Source organism: Danio rerio, chromosome 24, assembly GCF_052040795.2.
Source record: "Danio rerio strain M-AB ecotype USA chromosome 24, GRCz13ab, whole genome shotgun sequence".
NCBI lineage: Eukaryota > Metazoa > Chordata > Actinopteri > Cypriniformes > Danionidae > Danio > Danio rerio.
The window spans coordinates 12,483,648-12,507,297 of NC_141044.1; the positions used below are offsets into that span (position 1 = coordinate 12,483,648).

Below are 23,650 nucleotides of genomic sequence, written 5' to 3' on the forward strand. Positions count from 1 at the left end.
ATATACACACATATATATATACATATAAGTTCAATAAGTACAATAGAGAGAGAGAGAGAGGGGGGGGGGATTTAAATTGGTGTATGTATGTATCTGTATGGATATAGGAACATAACCACTTTTTTTATAAGTCTGGTGTTAAATCATACTGAACGGTGTAACTGAGTATCATACTAACATACTAACTACATACCAACTTGAATCATACTAACTGGTGTAACTGAGTCAGATTTGTAGGCTGTCTTGCTCACACAAGTTTTTTTTAACTCACACAAGACCACAAATTTTCTACAGGATTGCGATCAGGGCTTTGTGATGGCCACTCCAAAGCATTCACTCTGTGGTCCTTAAAGCACATTTTAACTAATTTGGCAGTATGTCTTGGTCATAGTCTGTTTGGAAGACCCATTTGTGTTTTAATTTCCTGGCTGATGTCTTGAGATGTTATTTCAACATAATGTTCTTTCTTCATGATGCCATCCATGCTGTGAAGTGGACCAGTCCCTCCAGCAACAAAAAAGCCCACAACATGATGCTGCTGCCTACATACTTCACAGTTGGGATGGTGTTCCTAAGCTTGTAAGCTTTTCCCTTTGTCCTCCAAATGTAACACTGGTCATTATGGCCAAACAGTTCAATCTTAGTTCCATCAAACCACAGGACATGTCTCCAAAAATTTGTTTTGTTCCCAGTGTAATTTAGCACATTGTGATATGGCTTTTTTGTTGATTCTGGCTTGTTGATTTTTCCATGTTGTCATAGAAGGAAGCAGTGTGTTTGAGGTTTTCCTTAAATACTAGTCTACAGTTGTGCCTCCAATTAACTAAAATGTTGTCATTTAGCCAATCAGAAACTTCCAAAACCTTCATCATCTGAGCATAAAAATTGTATTGTATGTAAACTTGCCTTTCAAGAATTGTTAAAGCAATTTCTCAAAAAAAAAATATCTTTCATTATTCTGCTATTAGGAATGAAAGAAAATAATTTGATAATCCTAACTTACCTAAAAAAGAAAAAGTTTGGTGACAATATCATCTGACTTTTTTTTTAATGGTTATGTCCCTTTTCATACAGTTGAAACCAGAGGTTTACATACACTGTGTATGTAAACCTCTGGTTTCAACTGTATATTTAAATCAAGTCAATGTCACAGACACTGAAATATATAAAAAGGTTGGGCAATGAAACTGAAACACTGCCTAATTTAGTGTTAGAGGTTTCATAGTTAATGCAAGTAGCCTGGTGGCTAATTTACACTGATTGCTCATTGCACCAGTAAAAGCAGAGTATGAAGGTTTAACTAGCAGTGTATTAGCACAGTTTTGCTTAAAAAAAATTGCAAGGTACTCAAGATTAAGGGTGACACATCAGAGTTCAAATGAGAACAAAATGAGAACAAATTGTTGGTGCACGACTCACTTGTGCATCAAGAGCTATAGTATTCAGAATAATGCTAACATACCACCAAGGAGGACAAATCACATTCAACAGAAGTTACTGTGGAGTAGACGCAAGAGGAAGTTGTCTAAAAGAGATGCCTAAGTGTTAAACAGGATTGCATGCAAAAAACATAACCACAGCTGGCCAACATACTACAGAATTGAATGTGCACCTAAACAAATCCAGCTAGCAGCTGAAATCTTCATCTGTGGACAATGGGAAAGATGTATTGTTTTTTTTCATGTGTCCACCTTTACTATCTTCCCCACATCTAGGAGTGTTACGGTGTGGAGAAGCCCCAAAGAATTGTACCACACAGCCTGTTGCATGCACATACTGAAGAATGGGGTTGGATCAGTGATGTTTGGAGTGCAATATCATGGCATTGCCTAGGCCCAATAATTGTGCTGTATGGGCGAGTCACCGGCAAACACTACCAAACAATTCTGGAGGGCCATATGCACCTAATAGTTCAAACATTGTATCCTGAAGGCTGTGCGGAGTATAAGGATAATAATGCACCAATACACACAGCAAGACTGGTGACATAGTGGTTTTATGAACATGTAAGTGAAGTTGAACATATCCCATGGACTGCACAGTCACCAATTCGACTTTGGGGTGTTATGGAGGAGAAGTCAGGAAATGTTTTCCTACACCAACATCACGTAGTGTACGCGCGCACACACACACACACACACACACACACACTGTGTGTATGTGTATATATGTGTATATATATATATATATATATATATATATATATATATATATATATATATATATATATATATATATATATACATATATATATACATATATATATATATATATATATATATATATATATATACACATATATACACATACACACAGTGTGTGTGTGTGTGTGTGTGTGTGTGTGTGTGTGTGTGTGTGTGTGTGTGTGTGTGTGTGTGTGTGTGTGTGTGTGTGCGCGTACACTACGTGATGTTGGTGTAGGAAAACATTTCCTGACTTCTCCTCCATAACACCCCAAAGTCGAATATATATATACACACACACACACACACACACACACACACACACACACACACACACACACACACACACTGTGTGTGTGAAAAAGATTTGATAGGGAAAGCTCTGGCTTTGTGTGCAAATCATTTCAGATATAACCACTCCAGCAAAAAAAAAAAAAAAGTAAATTATAACATAAAAAATTTTGCACTTTCAATTTGCCATTGTGTATGAAATGTAATATATACTTAAATTTCCCTTGTCTTCACACACAGGTTTACAGGCAGTTTGATGATTCGGATGGCAAAAGAACTTCTTACCCCCTTTTTTGAGAAAAAAAATGTACTTCTCTACTAATACTTCTCTAAAACGGCCAGGTTAATTGGCAGGGCAATGTTTAGCAGCCAGCTCTGCCAATGAAAACAAACTGTCACTCTTATACAAACATCATCATTTCTGTCACTGCCTGCAGGCAGAATGTGAATGAGAAATTAGCAGTGAATTTACTGTATGTATGTATGTATGTATGTATATATATATATATATATATATATATATATATATATATATATATATATATATATATATATATATATATATATATATATATATATATATAAATATATATATTTAGTGTGAAGTGGTAAAAATGTAGATAAATCAAAAAGAAAGGAGAAAAAGAATATCAGAGAAGGAAGGGGTCGTCCTGACACAGAGGCAGATCTGAGGCATGCCCTGAAGGGATGACTGGGCCTGGGGATTTAAAAGAGGTGAGGAAAAAAAAGAAAGAGAGCAAGCTTGAGAGCAACCTCCTTACAAAGCTAGAGACCCCCTCCACTGAGACACAAATATAGACTAAAACTTTTGATGGGCCTCTACTTTTCCACAACAGCTCAACCTCTCATCCATTGTCTGCGCTCCAACATATCCCACAACTCAGGAGTATCACATCATTCCCCAATTATTGGTTTCCACTTGTTCATTTTCCTCTTTAAGACTCTTTGTATCCTCTTTATTTGATGTCAAACAAATACAAATTTCAAATAAAAAAATCTCAAATTCACATTCTCAAATTGAGAAATTTTTTTCAAAATCATTAGCTTATAAACAGGAAAGTAAGTGGAAGTATCGATAAGCAGAAGCCCATAAAGATTTATGGCCGTCTTTGGATCAAGTGCAGCTTGTTAGAGAAAAAAAAAAATGCTAAACAGAAAAATACATTAGATACATTGAGGAAAATAAACTGCATTTTTCACCTTGATCTCTTTCTGAAAGTTAAATCTGTTACAAATCTGACATTAGAGTAAGGAGTTTGTTTATCGATTAGACAAATAACAACAAATAACAAAACTTAAATGCTATATGCCCAATCTGGCTTTTGAAAGTTTGCCAGACTTACACCACAAAACACTGCATTTAAAAAAAAAATACAGAGGACCTCCAAGATAGCTATCTGGTATTGGCTTTGACGCAAAACATAGATTTCCTATCTATATTGATTCCTAAATAGTTTGGACAAGCACAGCGCTAATCAAACCCAAATTAGCATGTCAGTGTCACCATTTATAATCTTATTCCCACATGTATCTAAAGCAGGCAGAACTGCTTTATGATGCTAAAGCACCCTGAAGTGAATTTATACACATCGGTGAAATGGAGGAGGGGTCGTTATGACATGGAGTTTAATCATATGTCATATATACTTGTTAATATTAGCCATTGACACTCAGTATAGCAGGCAAGGGAGGTGGCTGGCAGGAGTGGCCTGCTAACATCTGGTTCTGTTCTTCAGTGTACTCATGCATATGTCTCTGAAAAAAATGAACTCCTTTTTGTCCAGTCTACTCTGCTCAAGATTGAGGATAAATAATTAATGGTGAATACTGTTTTCTCAAATTACACCCGTTTACTTAACTCAAAGAAATATTTTGTTAATTTTTTATCATTACAAACATTCTACATTTTTATGAAGTCATTGATGCATTCTGAACTATAACAGCAAGCACATTTAAATAATTGTTTTAAGCTCCCCTGAAAATTATGTTTTAAATATAGATTTAAATAAATACATTTATTTAATTTAATATAATTTACTTCAGAAAAAAAAGATTATTTAAAAAAAAGTATATTTTGAACAAATTCTACCTTCTTTGATTTGCTATGATATTAAGTTGTATAATAGTAATAGTAATGTGAATTTTTTTCTCTCTCTCACTGAGGTCGATGTCTTATAAAGCAACACAAATTTAGAAATTCTAATTTTTCAATTCAAATTGATTTCAATATATAACAACATTAACTGAAAGCAGTTAAAATGCATGACTTTTATCATAGGAGGTAACTTTTAGATGTAAGCGAGAATATAGATCCTATTATCTATTCTATTTGTTCATGTCATCCACATTCACAAGTAACCAGATAATAATGGATTAATTATACAGTACACAACAAATTATATATTGCATTAAATAACATGAGACAATTTACACATCTGACTTTCACATTTTAGTTAATTAATTTCTGGGTCAAACAGTAGCTATAATGCAAATTTAAATACAGATTCTCAATTCCTATAAAATGCAGAAGGAACAGTAAAGTAAAATAAAATGAGTGAAGAAAAGAACTTAAGAACTTAAACCACAAAATAATTTAGACAAAAGAAGCATGCCTCATATAAAACGTATACCAATGAATGCTACACTTTACATATCAAATGCAATGTGCTATAATAAAAATAGAACATATATACTAAAGTAGCTATATTCATTCTTGTTATTCAGTACAAAATTATTAAAAACGATAAATAAAATAAATAGCATGAACGTTTAGATTGTGATGAAACGCTTAAAGATGCTTATTTAATTTTGAGATTATTGTTGTCAGTTAATCGCGCGCAGGTGTCATGAGGGGCTTGACGGCACTGTACGTGGTCTGGAGTCTCATCGCCGAGCAAAATTCTCGGCACCTTGTGTTAAAAGTTTTAAATTGTTAAATAAGATAAAACATAATTATATATATATATATATATATATATATATATATATATATATATATATATATATATATATATATATATATATATAATAAACAAAAAAAAAAAAACTAGCAAGTGTAGAATTTGAAACAGTAACTAGTAAATAATATCCTACACATCCTTGACACAGTAACTTGCAAATAATATCCTACATATAATATCATCCAAATCCAGATTTCATCTACTAAAATAGTGCCTGATGATGTTGTCATAAAAACACAGCCTATTTTTACACAGCCTATTAAGCATTTTAATCCATACAAAGAACCATAAAACACACACACACGTACAAATCTGTATGGTTGCACGTGGTTAAATTGCTTTCACAATCATCAAATTTAATCTATTAAGTAAACCTTAAATTTGATACTCAACATAATTACTCAACAGTTATGTTTATCAGCGTGGTTTAAAAAGTACAATAAACCTATTGTCCAATTAAGCTAAATCTATCCGTAAAACGTAGATTTTATTTATAAAATTACTGCTGCAAATAAACTTATTTATTTTATTTTATTTTTTAATTAAAACATATTGTATTTCATTAGCAAATAATTTACTAACGACGTTAATTTAATGTTTTATTTTCAATCATTTGTTTAATTATTTATTTACTGAAAAGTCAGTTTCCCTATATTTCATTTTTTAAGATTTTATAAATATGTTAAAATAATTTAAAAAAAAAAATTCTGAAGGAAAGGCTTGTAAATATGACACTGACACAACTTTCCGCTGTGATTACTTCCACAAAAGAGCTTCTGGAAATATTTAAACTGTCGCAAGGTCAAACTGCTCTGAAATCTGCATTTTATTACTTGCAGAAATTTATCAATGTGAAAAGCATGACATTTTCCAAACATTTTAACAGGCCAATAGGGGCCGCAAATTTGGCAATAAGAGCACGAAGTTTGCCAAACGGCTCTGCTTAACTTTCTCTTATAAAGAAGAAATTTTAAATAACAGCTCGCCGCGGCCAATTAAACTCTCTAGCTTCTTTTATTTGCCCTAACAAATGTTCCAAACGAACAGAAAGTATTGCATTTCGCATTTATCGTGACGATTTTCTTTCATTTGCAAAACTTTCATGGAGCCAAAGAGGTTCACATTACTTGCACTTACTCGTTGTTGTGAAACTTTTCTGTCCTCTCTTCGCAGACGTCCTTCTCGCCCGTACGCAGATGCTTGATGCAGAGAATGCTAGCCTCTTTACTTTAAACTCCAAAAATTGGTCTGCGAACTTTTTTGTTGTTTTGTTTTTGTTTTTTATTTATTTCTCCGTTTTCCCTTCTGGAAAGTGTGTGCGTTTGGCAGGAAAAGCGCAGTAACACATAATCTACATATCTCTAAGTCTATACACAAAAGTACAGCGAACCGTAAAACTCCTAAATGTTTATGGTGGTTAAGGCTGTAATTTAAGGTTCTCGGGAAAAAAAAAAAATTTGAAGTGTGTAGCTCCTGCTGCCCTCTCCCGGTTTCTGACTCCTCCCTTTCAGAAAGCAGACACACTACCTCCCCTCTTTTTCCTTCTGCCCCCTTTTTTCCCTCCCTCTCTCCTCGCCTTATCCCAGCTTTCTTCCCGAAAACGTGCTGTCTGAAACGATTACTTTACAAATACATTGGCGTGCATGTTTAGGCTATTACATACTGCTTCCTCTCTTCTTTTTTGTTTTTGTACTTGAACATGTGTGACAGTGATCCGAGCAAACATTCAAAGTTTACATAAATAAGGAATATATATTATAAAATGAATTCATGGGAAACCCATAAACCTGTTACAATTTAGTTTCAAAAAATTTCTCCACATAATTTGCTAAAATACTGTATACAGTGATGTTGTAGCAAACATTCAGTAAGAAGCTTTGAGGGTTATAGTAATCGTTTGGTATGATGTACTTACCATTGGATCATATTGTAAAACACTTTTAAAGCACTCTGATTGTGAAACACTTTTGTTGCTTTTAAGGTAAGTTAGTGGAAATAAAGAAAGTTGCATTGTTGCGAAACAGAGGGTGTTTAAGTTTTTATTAATGTTTTTTTTTTTTACATTTAACATAAATCATGCTTTGAAACAAATGTTCCTTTCCCCCCCAAAAAAATTGAAATCTACATTTTATAAATAAATATTTTCAAATGTTTAAATATTTTATCATCTCTGACAGGGTGACGCTATGGCGCAGTAGGTAGTGCTGTCGCCTCACAGCTAGAAGGTCGCTGGTTCGAGCTTTGGGTCAGTGGCATTTCTGTGTGGAGTTTGCATGTTCTCCCCGAGCTATGTGGGTTTCCTCCGAATGCTTCGGTTTCCTCCACAAGTCCAAAGACATGCAGACCAGGTTAATTGGGTAAGTTAAAATTGTCTGTAGTGTATGTGTGTGAATGAGTGTGTATGGGTGTTTCTGCGTTATGGGTTGCAGCTGGAAGGGCATCCGCTGCATAGAACATGTGCTGGATAATTTGCCAGTTCAGTCCGCTGTAATGACCACAGATTAATAAAGGGACTAAGCCGAAAAGAAAATGAATGAATAATCTCTGACAATTTATACAGTAGGTGGGAGCACAAGGTGGGGGTCTTGATTCCTAATCAATATAAAAAAACAAATCAATCACAATCAGTCAGTTACTGTTTGTATAAATCTCTGAGATATTTTTTTAAGACATGCATCTATTGTATTAAATCAGTTTTATTTTACTTCAACCAGCTTACATTGCAGGCCATACTTATGAGAACAATATTAACTATTAAGAGTAACTATATACATTTGTCGCCACCAATAACCAAGTGGTTAATGGTGCATTGACACACCCTGTATAGTGCCAAGGTGCTCACGATGACCCAAGTTTGATTCATCAAAGGTGATCCAATAAGAGAGGTTAAAAACCTTAAAGATAATTGTAAAATAAACTATATTTACAATACATATATTATTATATTTACATTACATTAAATTTTGAAGTCAGATTTATTAGGCCCCTTTGAAATCTTTTTCTTTTTTTAAACATTTTCCCAAACTATGTTTAACAGAGCAAGAAAATTTTCACAGTATGTCTGGTAATATTTTTTCTTTCGTAGTCTTAGTTGTTTTATTTTTGGCTAGACCGAAAGCAGTTTTAAACATTTTTAAATCCATTTTAAGGTAAAAATTTAGAGCCCCTTTAAGCTATATTTTTTAAAACCATAGTTATACCATAACTTGCCTAATTACCCTAACCTGCCTAGTTAACCTAATTAACCTCATTAAGCTTTTAAATGTCACTTTAAACTGTATAGAAGTGTCTTGAAAAATATCTAGTAAAATAATATTTACTGTCATCATGACAAAGATAAAATAAATCAGTTATTAGAAATGAGTTATTAAAACTATTATGTTTAGAAATGTGTTGAAAAAATCTTCTCTCCATTAAACAGAAATTGGGGGAACCCAAGTCCAGTAGACATTAGAGCATACAAGGTAGTAATGTTTGCTCTGATTTTTTAATGTTAATGTTGTTGTCATAAGTCTTTATGTCTTAATACAATAGATGCATGTCCTGAAAGTTTCTTTTTTTTGTAATGTGTAGTCTAAATTTTAATTTAGTCTAAAATACATAATTTAATTAAAGTTTTTATTATTATTATTATTATTATTATTATTATTATTATTATTATTATTTTATTATTTAAATGTTAAATTATTTTTTAATCCAAAGGTGCTTTTTATTTAAATAAAATAGCATGTTTAAAAGCAGATGGCTGATTTATGTCTGGTCTGGACATGAGTAATACAAGACACCTTTTCATATTTGTAACTCGTTATCATCCCTTCTACTGGAGATGGAGAAACTGATATAGAGATGTAGGCAGTCAGTCAGTTCTCTTTGTGAATATCTCTGAGATAGATGGATGTGGGATATGAAGAAGAGGAAGAACAGGAGGAGGGGTAAAGCAGAGTGGGGATTGGGGGTGGTTTGCTGCTCCCGAAAGCACTCCATCAAAGAGGAGCCAGATCCCGGGATTGAGATTTTGCCTGCAGGCAAGTAACCATTGGTCTCCCAAGAACATACTCCAAAGTTGGCCTCGAAGAGCCAAAGCACACATCAAAAACAGCAGTGGTGTCAAAGTGAAAGAAAGTGAAAGAATAGGGTACAGGTACCCCCACTTGAGCCCATGATCTCACCCCAATTAAACAAGAATTAGACTATAGAACTGACACACACTGACACTATGCACATCCTGGGACTGTGTATATACAATAATTGTGATTTCACTGTGCACTGTATGAGAAAAACACACATTTACTTTTCGGAAAGTGCAGATTTTAATATGCAAAGTTAACAGACAGAGAAACTTACCAACCAATCAAGCCATAGGCCAGTGACATTTAAGAGTAAAAAATAAAGGACAAATTTTTTAAATTTTAAATTTGAAACTTTTAAATCTTGTGTAATGAGTTAAAAATTTGTTGTTTATATAAAAAACTATGAATGACTTAAATGGTTCTGCATAACATCAGAAGGTTCAGGAATTTCCTTTTTAAGTAAGGCTCAATATTTGACCCTTGGAATTGATTTCCAGGGGCATTTTTACTAGTGCAATTTTCTAACTACCAAATATAAATGAACAAATTAGTTCAGTCCTTAAGACTATTTAAAAATATTAATCAATGACAACCAACTTTACAGAACTTTGTATTTATAAAGGATAAGCAAAATGTTGCATTGTCATCACTGAAGCAACTTTTGTTAATGATGAGAATTCAGTCAATAAGTACACTCTCATAAAACAATATTAATTGTTAAAACAATTATCTTTATTGTAAATGTTTCAAACCGCCCAACAACTGTAGCCATATTTGATGATTTTTTTTTTTATACTTGAATTTTGTTTTCCTGTGAACTGCTTTGAAACAATCTGTTTAGAATAAAGCACCAAAAATAAATGTGACTTGTCTAAGCCTGGTAGCATTTTTTAATAGTTAAACTAATAATAATAATAATAATAATAATAATAATAATAATAATAATAATAATAATAATAATAATAATAATAACAATAATAAATCAATATGAATATAGTATTAAATACATTTCTAAATTTACAAATCACAGGACATCCATCTGCAACAATTCCTTACATCACTGTACTTAAAAGATTTTATGTATCTTAAAATAGTTTTAAGTATGTCACATCAAAACTTTTACCATTCCTGTCATTTACGGTGGTCAGCAGTTTTATCCATACATTTACTTACGCTTTGCTGTTTGTTTAAGTATTTTACAATACACATATGCTTATTGGGAAGGATCTCTCTGTCTTCCTGCTAGTTATCTGGTGTCTGTGAGTATAAGCCATTAGTGTGTTGGTCAGAAAACAGACATGCTCTCTACCCCTCAAGCAACTTTGAGAACAGAATGGAATATTTGTGGGGGTTTTTTTTTTTTTTTGGCTTCCAAAATAATAAATGTAAAAACTGTATCCACTTCCAGTAAGTATTTTACTGACTGATAGCATCCCGAGGGGTATTTCATAGCAGTTCTGAAATGACAGCATAATGAAAGTGGTATGCGAGTTGTCTTATCGACAGGGATTAGAAGGGAGTATGAAATGGGAAAGGTTTCTGAGCCTTGTGTGGCATAAATTTGATTATATAATAGACGGTGGTAGAAAAGCATGTCAAATTTGCTAAAGGGTGAGACCTTTTTGTGCCCCTGGCTCCACTTAACTTTTCTTGTTCATGCATTTTAGTTGGATCATTGCATTTTTGCTGTCTTTAAGTTAATATTGATATAGTGCCATGAACAGCTTATTATCCACATTAGTACCTCTATGTATGAATTCATTTAATAAAATAAAGCTCAAATTAATCCAATTGCATAATAAAAAAATGTAATAAATAAATAAATAAATACATAAATAATTACATAAAAAACACTAATTAATATTGATAACTGCCTTAATTGTATACATATAATTTATTCATTTTCTTTTTGGCTTATTCCCTTAATTTATTTGGGGTCGCCACAGCAGAATGAACCGCCAACTTATCCAGCATAAGTTTTTTGCATGACGGATGCCCCTACAGCCGCAACCCATCACTGGGAAACATCCAAACATACTCATTCGCACACACACTTTTACACTACGGTCAATTTTAGCATACCCAATTCACCTGTACCACATGTCTTTGGACACAGAAATGCCAAATGACCCAGCCGAGGCTGGAACAAGCAACCTTCTTGCTGTGAGGCGAACATGCTACCCACTGCGCCACCGTGTCGCCATAAATATACAGTTGAAGTCAGAATTATTAGCCCCCCTGAATTATTGGCCCCCCTGTTTATTTTTTTTCCCCAATTTCTGTCAACGGAAAGAAGATTTTTTTTAACACATTTCTAAACATAATAGTTTTAATAACTCATTTCTAATAACTGATTTATTTTATCTCTGCCATAATGACAATAAATAATATTTGACTAGATAATTTTCAAGACACTTCTGTACAGCTTAAAGTGACATTTAAAGGCTTAACTAGGTTAATTAAGTTTACTAGACAGGTTAGGGTAATTAGGCAAGTTTTTGTTTGACTATGGTTTGTTCTGTAGACTATCGAAAAAAAAATATAGCTTAAAGGGGCTAACAATTTTGACTTTTGACCTTTAAAAAATTAAAAACTGCTTTTATTCTAGCCAAAATAAAACAAATAAAACTTTCTCCAGAAGAAAAAATATTATCAGACATACTGTGAAAATTTACTTGCTCTGATAAGCATCATTTGGGAAATGAAAAAAAAATGAAAAAAATTTCAAAGGGGGTGTTACGTTTCACGTATGTTTTGTGGTATTTTTGGATGTTTTCTGCTTTGCGCTCTTCTCTCTTCTCTCTCTCTCTTGTTGTGGTCCTATCCTGTTTCAGGTGTGCTACCATTGGTCGGGTGAGCTGTCATTCACCTTCGTCACTAAATCGGCGTGCCAATAAGGATCGGTTCCGCGCAGTATAAAACCGGTGCGCTTGCGCTGTTCTGGTGGAGCGCTTGGCCTGCCAATCTCCTCACTTGTGTCGGCCGGACTGTTTGTTTGTTTGTTCCGCTTGATTCGTTTGCGAGTGCTGTTTTCTAGTTTTCTCCCTGTTTATCCTGATTTATCGGTTAAACTTGTGCTGCTCTTGTTAATGTATAGTGAGATTTTGAACGATCTTTATGAGAATTGGATTACCTGAGATCTTGTTTTGCTAATGGCTAACAGTGTGTACTTTACGAGAATTCTAGCATTTCGAGCAGCTTAGTAAAATTTTGTATTACTTTGTTTTTGGAGTTGTTGCCACATGTGTAATTATGTTTGGGAGTTAAGAAGTTTAGTTAAGCTACGTGCTGAAGATTACGGCTTTGTTTCTGCATTTTTCTTTGTTCAGCCAGTTTAATGGGTTGGGGTTTAGTTAGTTCGTTTTGTTATATTTATTTCTTTGTTTTGGCAACACTCCTATTTTTCTTTATTTAATTCAATTATTTAAAATTACATTTATCTTCCATCTTATATTCAATGTTTATATTCATTATCCATTAATAAATACTTACTTTTTGTTTCACTTATCAAGCGTATGTGTCATCTCCTCATTCACCCAGCATCAATAGACTCACTGATTGTTACGTATCATCCCTTTAATTATTTAACATCATAAACACGTAACATTCAATGGTGGCAGCGGTGGGATGTTCCTTTATTGAAATATCCTTAATTTTGGATGAGCATTGTGAGATTTATTGTTGCTGGTGAATAGGAGAAACTTTTGTTAACAGTAAGGTTTGATTAAAGAGCAGGTGCCTTCATTGTTGTGAGTCAGACAAACTTATCACGAGTATGGCTGAACTTGATTTGGAACATTTTATTAACGCACCGACTATTGAACAATTAGATAAATGCAGAAAGGATGATTTAATTCGCATCGCGGAGCACTTTAAAATTAAGGTTTTTAAGTGTGTGCTGCTCTGTCCTTAGAGGACAGTTTAAATTATGACGTTGTTAAAGCTGCAGTTTTGAGAACTTATGAGCTCGTACCCAAAGCATATCGTCAGCGTTTCCGAAATCATAAAAAAAATGCTAATCAGACATTCGTAGAGTTCGCAAGAGAAAAATGTGTGCTATTTGATAAATGGTGCACATCTAGTAAAGTGTCGAATTTCCAAACGTTGCGTTAATTAATCTTGTTGGAAGAATTTAAAAGTTGTGTGCCCGATCGTGTTGTCGTTTATTTAAACGAACAGAAAGTAACTTTATCTGAAGCTTCAGTTCTCACTGATGAATTTGCACTGACTCACAAGAATGTGTTCACCCCTGCTCGTGTTGAAAAAAAAGTCGTAACTTCCATTTCGAAAAGTCCAACCCGTTTCAAAAATCCGACGGTAAAAACCGGTGAAGAAAGAGCCTGTTTCTACTGCCATAAAATAGGACATTTAATAAGTGACTGTGTTTTATTAAAGCGTAAGCAACAAAGTGCTGTTCCTAAAAGTGTTGCTTTTGTAAAGACAATTGATGTTGACTGCAACATCAGTCACTGATTGACTGAACCAGCTAAGAGCAGGTCTAAAGTCAAGCGCAGAGTGTGTTAGTTGTGCGCCTCGCTTACACATTGCTTAAAACATGCATAATGTACAGCAATACAGAAATATCTTTACAAATGAAAATCAGGGGGCTTTTTTTCAGTTTATTCACAACAACTTGCTTTTGTATAATGTTTTTATTATTGGCAGTATTATTTATTATATGCATATTTATATTTGTTTTAATAAAAACAAGCTTACATTTGTCCACCTGTCAGGTTTTGGACCATATAGGGCATAGCATGTGTATTTGGATATAACTCAGTTTTTTGACCACACTTATTATTATTGTTCATTTATTCGTTTGCTGAAAATTAGAACTGCATTTAAAAATAGAAACAAATCTATGTACTTAACAAGCAAAATTAATTATGTAGGCTAGTGGGTAGCGTATAGTGCGTACAACACCACTTCCTTATCCACGAATGAGAGAAAGTGAAAGTATTCTCCGGTGGAGAAATGCTGTTTAATTGTTTTCTTGCTTTCGAAGCGGATCTTTCCATCCTTAAAATAACAAAAGTGGATTAGAATATGCCCTTAATGCTAAAAAATGTGATGCTGTTTGGTACAATACTACAGCTTAAAGGGTCAACAAACAATTATGAAGGATTTAATAAAAATTCCTGATGATAATTACTGTTTTTGTGGCGGTGGTATTTTAGTAGATTGTTTTGTATTGTTCTCGGTTGATTTTTACTTTTTTTTTAACCAATGTTTAGATTCAAATACTAATTGTTAGACTCGGGGATTTTTATCAGACTTAATCTTATATTTTATTTTAGCTGTTTTATGCTATAACATTAGTGTGATTAACTCAAATAGTTATAGCAACCAAAATAAAAACTAGTGGTAAAACAAAAAGTTGAAAAGTCTAAAAAAGCACATGCTAGTGATCATGGTGATTTTACGTTTCATTACGAGCTTTTGTGCACATGTGACAGAAATAAAGTCAAAGGTTAATTATGAGTTAAGCTGATGTTTTATTGTGTACAGTTTTATTGTGTAATTATTTACATTTTTCAAAATTGTGCTTATTTAGAGTTTTATTTTAAGTTGATTTAATTTTTGTTTTGGGCTGTAATTTGTGTTATTTGGTTTGTTTTCCTACATCGATTCTGCTGAATTATAGTTGTTCATCACTATCCTCAATCTTCCTTTAATTCGATACTGAATTATCTCATTAACTTCATCACTGCCTTAATGTTTAATGCTCTGTGGTGAGGACACTACTAAGAATTTTGCTCTGAGATTTAAGGGGTTAAATGTATTTGATGAAAACACTGAGGAATGTATTTTTAACAGAAATATTCTGTAAATTGAATTTATGAATGTAAAATGTTAAAAATGTCAGTAGATTACTGGCAACCACAGCTGAAAGTATTTTCCCTAAAATCAAGAAAAATAACTGGAAAATAGAAAAATACTTTGCAAAATACTGCAAAACCTTTGTGTGTTACCATTGTGCAGCATAGTAGTGTCTGTATTCAAGTCCAGGACGAACTAAGAATATCTGAGGTTATGCTGCATCTTCTATTTAAAGGTAACTGTGTAGTTGCTATTGTGGTGAAAATCTGTTTGCTAATTGCAATTACACATGAGCACGTTAATGCATTTAATTACGTTACATTTTTTTGAACTGAGCTAACAGAACTATACCAATATGCTTATATTATTAATATGTTGTGTGTATATATATATATATATATATATATATATATATATATATATATATATATATATATATATATATATATATATATATATATATATATATACACAGCAAAATATGGGGACCCAAAACAACTCTATGGGTGTTAATTTCAACACTTTAAAAGTGTCTCATGGGGTCCACTCAAAACAGATTTAAATCAACACTTTCAAAAGGGTTGGCACATTGACACCGAAGTAAGGGTTAATTTTAACTCTGGGCAGAGTTAAAAAATGTAACTATATTTAACACCGCCTGGTGTAATATGTTGTTATTTTATTCAACTCTCTTGAGTGTAAATATGGTAAAAAGGTCAAATAGACTGTAAATTACAAAAGAAAAAACATTTTATTTGAAAACATTCACCACTTCAACAATTCATTCAGTTTTTAAAATGCAACAATGTCAAATATGCTTTAAATGTTTTATTAGTACAGAAAGTATCAACAAAATATATATGACCAGTGCTCAAAAAGGCTGTTTCAGTCCTTTGGTCCAAACTTGATGTTTCATCAGAGCCATTTGAAAGTTCAATATAGCGTCACTCATAGTTTTCTTCTGAACGCATAGTTTTCTTATGAAATTACATTTTAAATTTGGCGTGCAAATCTTTCACTTCTGGTGTTTCCTTGGTCCTCCATATCAAACACAGCAGTTTAAATGAAGGTATAAATGCTGTAAACTTGTGTGAAAACAAACTGGAGCTAGGAAATCTCATCAAGCATGTCCTGTGAATGAAGTGCTTCCCAACCACAGGATGACCTTTTTATCCATGACGATGTAGTAGCTGCTGATCGCTCATCTGGTGGTTCCTGATGCACGGATATAGGGTGATGCTCATCTAAGAACTCTTGAAGACTCCAGCATGACTAAGAAAAATGTTTGAAAACAAATTGCAATCAAATTCTATGATATATTTAAAAGAACATTTAAAGTAAATAAAACATTCAAGAAATCTAAACTCACCTTTTGAAAATCTACATGATGATCCACAACTTAACTCTCCCAGCTGGTTGAGGTGACAGGATATGGAAAAGTAGAAAAAACACATACATCACTGTTGGATCTCCAAAAACAATTAGGTTAACCACTATGACTAGAACTGGAAAAACAGGCAGCTGTCTGTCCAGAATCCTCAATTTAACACAACACTTGGAGCAAAATTTAGAGGAGCTTAAAATCTTTTATATCATTTAGTGATGCTGACTTCCCCAAAATATTGGCCACAGTGTAAAAAATATTCATAAACTTACAGTTTTCTGTAAGCGTGTGCGTGCGTGTGTGTGTGTGTGTGTGTGTGTGTGTGTGTGTGTGTGTGTGTGTGTGTGTGTGTGTGTGTGTGTGTGTGTGTGTGTGTGTGTGTGTGTGTGTGCATGTGTGTGTGTGTGCGTGCGTGTTTCTTTACCAGATTCAACTTGTTAGGCCCTTTCAGGTCCAGTATTGACGCCACCTTTCCTGGAGTCTAGCAGATGTTTCAGGTCCAAATAGAATCTAAAATTTTAGGATAAGCAGAAGAGGAAAAGTGCAAAGCAAAGAGCAAAACATTATTTAAGTAACAGTTCAACCACAATACAAAACTTATCACCTTCATGTAATTTGTTATTCTCTAATGCTCTAATACCCTCTTAGCTTATTGTGAAACAAATACAGAACTTTATCAAACATACCTTCATTATTATCACCACATATGACCAAGAAGGTGTGCTTGGTCATTTCACCAACTCTGGAAATACACCATCCGTCTCTAATCAGCCACCGTCACAGGGTCTTGTGTTATTGTATAGAGAACTGTGGCTGTTAAAAAACAACAAAAAATTAGTATCTAACACATATGCATAACCTTCAGATAAAAAAGAGAGATGAACATCACAAAGTATGCCTCACACTTTTTCAGATATCTTTTGATTCAGATGTTGATTATTGATAATAAATCTACAAATCAAACCTGTATCATCATTAGGCTGCTCAAATATGAATCAGTTTATTAATTTTACAGACAGGTGGCTGTTTACAACGCACTAAATTGTCTTTAATAAAACGGAAATGTTGTGTATAGTACATGCTAAGTTTAGCCTATAGTTTTAAGCACAATGTCATGTGGGAGAAAAAGCTTGACTAAGATGTTCCTGACTACATAAATAGCCTAACTTACTAACGTCAGACATCCCTAGTTGGGAAAAGTCATTTTTGGGGGATACAGAGTTGATTTGCGGGAGGTAGCGGGAGAGATGAGTACCTGAAGAGCAATGGGATGAGTTGCGCGCGACGTACCTGAAGAGCGGTGGGGGTGACTTGCGCGCGACGTACCTGAAGAGCTGGGAGGGATGCGGTGGAGAGGGGTGTGCAAAGTGTTTAATGACTAGGCGGGAGACTACCTGTAACGTTATATGGACGGCTACGAATGAACCAGTTTAAAAGGGCCGCGGTGTTTAAAATAACCAAATTAACATACACTAATAACAAACAATCATATGTTTTAGTCAGGAAGCCTTTTACAAGTAAGCATATGTTGATTTACTCACCAGATATGTTTTAGAAACTCTCCAGAGCTTTTGGAAACCGTCCTGTGTTGCCGTTAGCATCCGGGCAGAGTAGGCTAGGCTGCTCCGGGGATTCCCTCGCTAGTTTGCTTCGAATTAAAGGAGAAGTGTCGATTTTATTTTACAGATGGGTAACAACGCACAAAATGGCATTAAGCGAGACAGAATTATGTTGAACATTTACATTTGATGTTTTTATGCACTATGTATGCGTGAGCATATATAAAAACATTCTTGAAAAGAAGTGAATAGTAATGCAGTTAAGCTAGATACACAAACGACCATGAATGAACCGCAGAAGTTTAAAATTGTCACTCCATTCTAAAGTTATTAACTTAACAATATGTTTACAACTGTATTTCCTTAAAGAAAGTCAGTAAAATACCAACATTTAGGTAGTTTGACTCACCAAATGGCGTCTGGAAAATTCTTCAGTGACTGGGGCTGCATGAATTCCCGGATGTTGGAAATAACACCACCAAGTGTTGAAAAGATAACTCCTTGATTTCGCACTGAATAAAATCAATTCTAACTCTAATTATATTCATTTATCAAAATCTAACTCTTTAACGTCAACACTTTACTCTGAAATGCTTCAACACTGAGAATTTAACTCTGATGAATTTGCTGTGTATATATAAAGTAAATGACAGTTGTTTAAAATTAAAAAGTTGAATAAAATTAAAAATTTGAATAAAATTTTCAGCTTCAGAAAATAAAACTAACTTTCTCAAATGCTTATAAATAACCATTGTATCAGTTAATAAAATATGGTTATTTTCAGTAAACTGAAACTGTCACGGGTGACAAGGAGGACCCAAATGCAGAATTGACAAGAGAACACAAGGTTTATTTTCAGGAGGTAAACAAGGCTATGCAGGAGGACAGTCAATAGTGCAGGACGATTTCAGGAGAACAGGCTGGTGAGGGGAGGAGACTTAGGACTTCGGGATGATACATAGGGAAGTGTCTTAAGAGGGTAACACAGGCTGGTCAGGAAAGGGGAATTCCAAATTTCAGGCCAAGCAGTCAAAAGGTAGCTAGCCGAACATCTGGTTAGGGACAGGGGTGGCAAACAGATCGATCATCAAGGGAAGGGGATCCACAACCAGCGATGACTCAGGAGGGAAGTGACACAAGCAACACAACAGGACTAGACGGCTGGGGAAACAAGAAAATTAAAAAGAAGAGCAAGCAAAAAACAAACTAGAAGTAAATATGAGAAATAATTAAGAGGGGAAATAAGAGCTAAAAAAATTTTAAAAAAATGAAGCAAATATGGAACTAAATGAAACTACTGAAACTTAAAAGGCTTAAAGAAATATGTTATAACTAGAAATAAATCAGAAAGCAAAACACAGGAACAGGAATTTAAAAAAATAAAGAATTAACTAAAAACTAGGGCTAGACTGAGGCTAAGGATCACAAAAATAGCAAAATGAAAACTTGAAATTAGTCTTGATCTGCAAACAGAAATAAAGTTGAAAATGACAGCAAACTTATTGAAAGAACAAAAAGAAAAATAAATTAATTAACCAAATCAAAAGGATACATTAAAAGGCAGGACAAGAGGAGCACATGGCCAACACAACAAAAGAGACAACCATGTGCTAATACACAAAACAAACAAGGAGACATTAAACACAGACAGGAGTGACAGGGCTGTAAGGGCTGGATCCTGACAGAAACAGTTCTATAATTATTATCAGCGAACTAGTGGCTGCAGATCACTGGTATACACAACGATCACTAACCGACTATAAATCTGTCATTATGTACTACAAGACCCAGTCATGCACCACACACACACAACCAGTTCCTGATCCTGACTGATTGCATCGAAAGCTGGCGACAAAGCTTGCTGCCCAACCCAGTAACAAGATGACCACATCCAGTCTCCAGCTGACAAGATGGCCGCCTCTAGTCCACAAGCTCACAAGATGGCTTCCTGTTCCAAGTCTGTTCCTGCCATAGTCCTTGTTGTTCCTGTTCCTGAAATGCAATCACCTGAGCCAACAGAATGGCCACCACCTGAGTTGCAATACCTGCTGCCACCACCAGAGCTGTTACTGCTAAGGCTGGCGCTGCCTCTTCCAGAGCTGCCACAGCTGCCAGAGTCACCGCTGTCAGAGTTGCCGCCGCCAGAGCTGCCAGAGCCATTAGCCGCATTTCCACTGTTGGGCCATTAGCTGCATTTCCACTATCGGGCCAGTGCGAGCCAGGGCTTTTATCGGGCCGGGCCAGGCCAGGCCAATCACCCAGGAGGTTGAGCAGTGAGGCCGAAATCATGTCACGTTTTCACTGTTGGGCTAGTAGCTCGCAGAGCGTCACGCTAACCCCGCCCCCAGAACATCCCCCGAATCGAATGTCACTCAACCTGCCCACTTCAGCAGGAATTAGTCAGATAAAGCACACCACATCATCACGAAACTATTAAAATTAGAACAACCAAAACAAACAAATGACACGTTACTGTACAGGAGTACAATTTATGTCTATATGCACATGCTTGTGTGTTCTCAATCATCATATTTATTTACTTGCCGACCGACTGTTGGCATCGAAATCCAGGTCTTGCCACTAACGGTGGGACCCAGTGCAGGGAGCGCACACATCCATAATATAACACCCCATATATAAAATTCTCCATAAATAACTCAATATAAAATATAGTTTATAACATCCTCAGTTAGACAGACGCTGCCCAACATTCATCCTATAATGTTCCGGAGAGAACTAACACATGAACTTTTCCCTATAGGCTTTATGACACTTAATAGGTTTAAAGATGTTGCTTATTATATCTTAAGTAAAGGAGAGTGTTAAGTGTTTCAGCACATAAGAGCGCGCACGTAATAAAATATAGCCTATATTTCGTTGCGCTCAGCAGCTATGCACTAATAGAGCTCTTCGTGTATTTAAAGTTTCCTTTTCTAATCTCATATAAAAACATTAACACTTGTTTGAGGACACAGAACACTTTTGTATTTGCAGTTTTCCCCGATGCGTCAAAAAAGTGCTGCGCAGCTGGAAGATAAAGGTCGATAAAGATAAAGGAAAAAAAGGTCGCCTAGTTTCTGCTTTCACGCACCCTAAAAATGCTGTTTGTATGATTTGATTAATATCATCGTATCCAAATACTTTATAAATAATATTTAAAATATTATTCAGTGTTTATTGTTTTTAGAAAATATCTAAAATCTTTTTTTTCAGAAAGGCTTTTGAAAAATGAAAGTTTATGGCTTTAAAACAGTTTAATAATTGTTACAGCTAGCTTTTGTTAGTTTTATATTAGTTTATTTATTTATGTGATTTTATTATATCTGATTATTTTATCTAGATATGACACTATTGTTTTGGGCCTACAAAAGTGGACACGAAAATTGTAAAGTTTAATGTCTTTCTGTTGTATTCATATTGTGTATTATCTCCAAAATAAATAAAAACAATAAAAAATAAAAGAAAAAAGCCACTCGCAGCATCAACAGAGCTATGAAGGGAGCGCTCTTTTCCTCGGTCTCACATTCACATACAGGCATCTAAACGCGCACAAACACACCTTTTAAACTTAACAAAAACTCTCAAAAACCTTTACTGTCTGCTGTGTCTTTAATATGGTGGTATTGATTATTATGCGTTATTGAAACATCAAGGAGGATGCAGCAAAGAAAAGTCAATTATAAATTAAAACTACTTTATTATTTGATGCAAAAGCCTTAAATTTAAAAGAGAAACATAAGGGCAAGCACACGCAAAAAGACCCCAGTCTATAATTTGTTCCAGATGATGTTTTCTTTCCCTTATTTATTTATTTGTTTGGTGCATGTACTCATGTGCGATCAGAAAACTGTCCCCGCCTCTCCTTTCACTCCGCCCCGAAGCCCCGGTGGGCCGAAAAAGGCCAGCCGCTGGCCCCGGCTAGCCCTGGCTCGCTCGCTTTAGGCGCGATACATGGAAACGCGGCTAATAACTCCTCTCACTTTAGACTTTACCTTTTAGAGCTTGTTCTTGTCGGCGCAATATGGGTTTATTGCATGTGAGCTACAAATCAGATTATGAAGAATGATTAAGAGAATGATATTCCTTCATGGCATCCTAAGGTGTTTTATTTATTTATTTTATTTCATTTTTAAATGATGGGGACAATATTCATTGGGAAAATGTTCCTCCTCTACCACTAACAAATTCGCCTATGTACCCAAGTATAGTCAACATAAGTTATAAGTTAGTACATTTTATGTAAAAATTAAAAAATTACAAAGACCGAAGTATTATGCTAAAATATCCGTACAAACGTACTTGTTTATTGTTTAACTTTTGTTGATAAAACACAATACAGCCTATAAATAATGTAGGTAAATATTAAATATTTGAAACAGTATAATAACAATTAAATGTTACGTTACATAAGAACTTCCCAAATAGCCTAAAATGACACTATACCAATTAATAATAATATAAATAGTAACTAATAATAAGCAGAAGAACAAAAATATTAGCCTATTAGGCTTGTAACAATGTAAGTCAGATGTTGAAAAAACTGTGTCCCTCCGCCTTTTGGTATCTATTCATATTTTAAATTCTTTGCCAGAAAAACGAACATGTTGGCTTTGTCCGTTTTTTTTTTTTTTTTGCAACCGTGGCAAAGAGAGGGTATCTTGCTCCGCCGCCCGCATTTCTCGGAAAGCTGGCTTCTCTTCACTGCTGAGCGGCACGTTCTCAACCAAATATGCTGCTCCATTTCTCACAAACGTCTACTATTTATCACCTTTCTCTTTTGTATTTGGTCATTTTTGAAAAGGCCTCTGCCAGACTGCAGATCGGGGCGGGCTGCACATTTAGCCACTCCCATCTGCAATTTCATTGGTTAGTAGAAACGTAATAGCGTCAATGCTCACTACGTTGTGTCAGTAAACAGGAAATGCATTTACAACTTCTTAAATATTGTTTTTATTGTAAATAAACACAAACATACACAAAATTGGACATTTTTGCTGAAGGTTTTATATGTTAATTATGTTAGCAGTTATGTGAATTTCATAATGGTATTTCTCCTGCTAAAAAAAATATTACAAAAGACTCAAAAGACCCAAAAGACTTTCTTCACAATGGTGTCACTTCACTTCTGCCTTTTAGAAATGCAGTGTTTTTAGTTTTGATATTTTAATGGTTTATTATTTTGCTTTAAAATGAAAATGCATTATTCAGATGTGTAGTTTCTATGGCCAGAGGTTGCATATTTACAACAAATAAAGGTGGAGTCTGAAAAAATGAATAAATAAAAATGCAGTGTTTTTAGTTCGGTTTAATTTTTTCCCTTTGAATGGGAGAGTTTTCTGAAAAACTTACATTACTAAAATTA

General features: G+C 34.4%; 1 protein-coding gene across 2 annotated transcripts in view; it reads right to left on the reverse strand.

Annotated features, from left to right (window-relative positions):
• The window catches only part of gli3 (GLI family zinc finger 3), a 340,422-nt gene that overhangs the window by 261,156 nt on the left and 55,616 nt on the right, over positions 1-23,650 (reverse strand). Inside the window, 1 exon segment of one of the 2 annotated variants that reach the window (NM_205728.1) lies at positions 6,593-6,936. The exons of the other annotated variant lie outside the window; for it this stretch is intronic. The gene's annotated coding sequence lies outside the window, so the exon portion shown is untranslated. 2 annotated transcript variants of the gene reach the window in all.